The 5,343-nt window shown below is 41.5% G+C and overlaps 2 long non-coding RNA genes across 2 annotated transcripts; both read left to right on the top strand.

The window, feature by feature from the left end:
• The first annotated feature begins 209 nt into the window (after nucleotides 1-209).
• On the top strand, nucleotides 210-1,024 carry LOC134291143 (uncharacterized). The gene is made up of 2 exons (XR_009998932.1): nucleotides 210-552; nucleotides 625-1,024. It is a non-coding gene; the product is annotated as an uncharacterized LOC134291143 (long non-coding RNA).
• A 1,525-nt stretch (nucleotides 1,025-2,549) lies between these two features.
• Nucleotides 2,550-4,496, top strand: LOC134291142 (uncharacterized). Its single transcript, XR_009998931.1, has 3 exons — nucleotides 2,550-2,905; nucleotides 2,974-3,046; nucleotides 3,121-4,496. It is a non-coding gene; the product is annotated as an uncharacterized LOC134291142 (long non-coding RNA).
• The last annotated feature ends 847 nt before the right edge of the window (nucleotides 4,497-5,343 follow it).

Genomic DNA, 5,343 nt, shown 5'->3' with positions numbered 1-5,343 from the left:
TATGTGGTTTTGCATGGCTGTTGATATCCGACATCTGTTGTAATCTCTTACTGCTTTGTATGGTGAGGTGTTGAGAATAGATTCAACATCGGCGATCATATGGAATAGGTGTTTCGGGGTGGTAATGTCGGTCGGAATAGCGAATTTTGGTCCGAGACTTAACAGTGTTTGTGTTTCTTGCGGAATTTCCACATGGGTAGCATCAAAGATTTTTAAGTACAAGATGCCCAACTCTAGCTTTTCCCATACTATTGATTGGCGAACAGAACCATCCAACAAGAGCGCCTACTTGCGGCGAGAAGTCGAACTATTTCAACAAGGAAAATCGAAGTAGCATTGGTTTTTCACTTCATCGTAAACGTCATTCGAGAAAGTGGCGGTTCGTTGATTGTTGCAGTCCATATCTACCAATCTCGAAACCTCACCATTCAATAGAACAAAATTCGTATCGGAATGTGATCGAACCCAAACTGTACTGATCCGCGAATGGACGCCCTTGAAATTGACCGGCCGGAGAGAAATAGCAACACAACTGGAACAGGATGACACATCGTAAGTTCGCATCTAGAATATTCTTACTCTTTGTTGAAATGGGTGAGTTTGGATTAAATCTTTTTTTATTAGGACAAATAGAAAGGACGGAAGCGCATTGAAATGGTATTTAGTCACGAATTGGTGAAGCAGCCAGTTCTTTCCAACTCTGACGAGCTGAATTCGACTTGAAACTCGACCACTGAGGAGGAGACCCAACGCAGCAGGAAAAGGCGATGCCAATGTTTCCGTTTACAATTCGGATCATGCTGCCAACTAAAATCAGTACCTACACTAAAATCAAATGAGTACACCCTCTCTTGACTAGGCTTTCCCTCAGAAGAGCAATAAACAACACGACCGAAGGAATAAGAGATCGACAACCCACCGGATCATGAAGATGTGCTGTGCGTTCTCGACTAGGCCTCACATTGCTTCAATAATCATTATGTAAATGTATTTTGGTTTGCGCGAAATAAAATGCAGAACGGAATTTGATTTTATACTCTTTTGCTTTAGAAATCCCGTAGAAATTAAGCATCAAAATACAGTAAGGACCCGATTTTGTCAGCCCCATTTTGTGACAAACTTTTTGCTCTCATTATCTTACGGTCCAACTTCTACCAATTCATTCATGATTATCATCAAACTACAGCTTAAATGCAGAAGATGCAGGGATAAAAAGTTTGAAAAACTATTCAGGTTTTTGGGGAGAGCAAAAAATGTGTTCTGAAAAGGGGCTGACAAAATCGGGTCATTAACGTAATATGTACAATTAAAAAAGCGAAATTTCTTCCAGAATATGAAATTTCAACCCAAGTACATTCACGGTGTGTCTGGTAGAAGAAATTTATTACAAAAAAATAAGCATCGCTAATTTTTACGTTACATGAAAGTTGACGCTACTAGCTTTCATTCAAGCCCAACATCGAAATATTCCATCGGGGGAACTTTTTCATACAAAAATTGGGTATGTTTGTTAAGTAGAAATAGGGATTAATTTGGAACCGTTCATTTTGTATGGGGGAAAACAGTATTCTGGAAAAATTGTTCGAGATCCCTCGGTGGATTTTTTTGAGGGACCGTGCAAATGAAAGCTGAAAGCCTCTATTTTTGAATAGCGAAAAATTTGACGATGCCCATTTTTTTGTTATAAACCTTTCCCATACACACGCCGTGCATTATATTATGAGTAATGGGCGATTATGGACAAGATTATGGATAAACCGTAGCCTTATTGGGGTAAACTGTCTTTGGAGTGTTAGATTTTTGCACGGGATGAGATCCGGAAAGATTCCGGAATTCATGTAACATCCATCGCAAGGGCACCTGAACGACTGTCTGTTCGCGCTACACCTGCCAAATCTGGAGAAGGGCTGTTACGGACTTCGATTGGGATACTTAAGAAACAATTGTGAGTTTCCCCAATGTTCGACACTTGTGAGCCGCAAAGGAGAATAGCGCGTTTAGAACTGGCCCCATGCACAATCTGAACTTATGGAAATATTCCTTCTAAAAACCCAGCCAAGAGAGAGTGAACCATAAATCGTTTCTCACTTCAAGATTCGTATACATAGAATTACACAGTCGGTCGTGGAGCCTTGGAGCATCAATAAAATGACGTCTGAAGCACGATCAAAACGTTGATTGTTTTTCCCATTTCTCAATCATAGTTACCTGTTGCTCTGGTGCGGAAATTAGTTCGACCGCGAGCCATGCCGTGTCGCTGCTGTCGGTAAAATGCGTTCGCCTGCTCAGAGCAAGAGTTGGATATATTCTTAATTTAATATATTTGCAAATATATTAAATTAAGAATATATCCAACTCTTGCTCTGAGCAGGCGAACGCATTTTACCGACAGCAGCGACACGGCATGGCTCGCGGTCGAACTAATTTCCGCACCAGAGCAACAGGTAACTATGATTGAGAAATGGGAAAAACAATCAACGTTTTGATCGTGCTTCAGACGTCATTTTATTGATGCTCCAAGGCTCCACGACCGACTGTGTAATTCTATGTTGTAACAATAAATGATCGCGCTACAAAAAGAAGCCAACTGATTTTGTCGCGCGACATCAGACGTTGCGTTCCGTCGTGTCGCGCCAAGTGCATTATCGCGCAACGAATACCCGATGAAATGAGGGTGCAAATATATCCATCTCACTTATCACAAGTTTGGCAAACAATATTGAATTGGACCTTTAGAATTCGGTCCGCAAAAGGAGGTTTTGTAATACTCCGATCTTTGAACCTTAGTTCTTTCCAAATTGGCTTTCGAGCAGAGTAGTTCAGTAGAAGAAAAAGTTGTGTAAAAGGCTGTTGTAAAGGGTTCTGTGAACCCAGACAAGGGAGAAGAAGAATACCAACTTGCAAAGTGAGTGATGTGGAAAGTTATACCAAAATGTTTATCATAACGCTAATTCTATAATATTTCCTAATTAGAACTGCTCCAAATAAGCAATCATAGCCAAGTTTGGCAAAGTAAAGTGTGAGGAGATACAAGTGTTGAGAACAGGTATGAAAAGTTAATGAAACATGCTGACGACAAATAAGTTAAGCGAAACTGGTGTGTGTCCAATTCGTGCGAAGGTCAAACCTTCGAACGAAGGTTTTTTTTGTGTAGTTCCAGATTTTGGGCGTTTAAGGAGTTGGAAGTATCCGAGGTGGGTTTAGAGCGCCTGTCGCGCCTCGCGCCGCGTGGTTCTAACCCGCGCTGCCCAACCTCGTCAGTGTCCGTAGGAGGTAAGCGTCACCATCTCCGAGCTATTGGACCCAATCAAGTGTCAGACGAAGACGGCAGCCATCGCGCTGCTGTGCCGGTCGTGCTCACCGACCACGTTCGCCGTAAGGATCCCGAGTCACGATCCTGAGTTAGTGGCATCCGTCTACACTAAGATTGTCTGTGCATGTTCATCAGTCCGTAGGGGCACCACGCTAACTGCCCTGAGTAAGTGGACGCAACCGTTCGCATCGACCAAGCATCTTTCGTCGTTGACCGAGCTCACCGGTCGGCGGTGGTCCGTAGGGGTGCATAGTACCGCGCTCTGAGCTAGTGGACCAGCCCGAACGGTTGTCATCGTTCAGCTCGACTTGGAGTCGAGCATCCTCGCTGAACCAACTCGCTTCCATCTGTCAAGCATTCCTTCCAAGCCTGAGATCTGCAACCAAGCCTGTAACCGCAAGCAAAGTGCAACTGGAGAAACAATTCCCTCGGCGGTGTTGGACGATTCCGAACTCGCAACCGCGGCACACAAGCTAAGTCTGCGTTCCGGCGCGGACACCCGCCACTGGCACGGCCACGCTGGGGGTAGTTCTTCCAACCGCCTGCCGTTCCTCTTCATCGGATCGCCACGCCTACCGACTGCACTCCGTGCGGCAAGGATTGTCGCGTCGCCAGATCATCATGTCGTCAGCATAACACAGGTTAGACCTTTTTCTTGTTCTCGTACACACTCTAAAAAACATCCAAACAAAATCCAAATGATTACATGAATACAAACCATTGTTAAACATGCATAAATATTATTTTGATTCAGTCAGTGAGCAAATATGACTTAATGTGAGCGAAGCTCAATTTGGTAAGTTCAGCTTGGGTTACGGTTTCGTATGTTTTCGCCATAATTGAGGTTTGGTTGAGTTCAGCATTGTTTATCTACTTTGGTATATGAGTTTGGATCGCGTCCGCCTTACCTGCCCTGAGACAGCTAACCGGGCAACAGAACGTGTGACTTCGTAACAGTTCCTTCAGAACTGTTGGCGCATAAACGGAGTCATTATTAACAGCAGAAAGGCTGAGGATTGTGACAGTTGGCTACTTTTAGTAGGTTGGTCAGTTTTAAGTTTCGTGGTCCACTGTTACCTTCCTAGTGTACACTTCACGTTACATATTGGCGCCCAACTCCCAAGGCTCATTTGCATTCGCTTAAAATTTATAGAAATACTGAATGGGTTAAGATTGAATTAGTAAAGAATTTGTTTTTCTAAAATTATTTTAATTAGTTCATATCATTTTTATTACTTTAATCACTTCTTATAATTTTTATTATTTTTTTTATTACTTCATATCATTTTTATTACTTTTATTATTTCATATTATTTTTATAATTTTTATTATTTCATATCAATTTTATTATTTTTATTATTTCATAAACACTTTATTATTACTTTTACTTGTTAACTAAATTTTTAATTTCATTTTTTCTTTGAATTTACATTGAATTTGTATTGAATTTTGAGAAAATTAAGCAAATTGAACGCGAAATATTTTCATATAAACGATCGATTTTTCTTTAAAAAATGTACGAATATCGAGCAGATGACCTCGAAGAAGACGAGGTGAATTACGAGCTTTCTTTGCGTGGTTTACCGGTAGTAGGTACAGTCGCGCAGAAACGGCGATGCTTACGAAATGTCTTATCGGAAGACCGGAAGATTAATCCAGTATATAAAACTAGCATATCATTGGAATCTAGCTTACCTTTCATTAATCAGAAAATCAAAGCAATCGCGGAGGAACTAGAATTTAGAGTAACGTCTAAAGGCAGATCGCGGATTATTAGCCTAATAAATAGGATAAATAGAGCGCCTACGTCAGATATCACGTTGAGAGCAAATCTCGAGCAACAGGTCACTAAATTGTATTACAAGTTTTATAATACAACATCTGTAGCTCAACAAGATTGTGAAACTGGAAATTTTGGTGAGGAAAACGTAGCACTGGAAACACAGGGTATAGAAACGGTTCAAATAGACTTCTCCAGACCACCGCCGCCAATTACGCCCCATCGCGATTCGTCAAATACACACATAAAT

The sequence above is a fragment of the Aedes albopictus genome, chromosome 3, assembly GCF_035046485.1.
Source record: "Aedes albopictus strain Foshan chromosome 3, AalbF5, whole genome shotgun sequence".
Taxonomy (NCBI): Eukaryota; Metazoa; Arthropoda; class Insecta; order Diptera; family Culicidae; genus Aedes; species Aedes albopictus.
The sequence above is the reverse complement of the archived record's forward strand: the minus strand, read 5'-3'. Positions and strand labels throughout refer to the sequence as shown.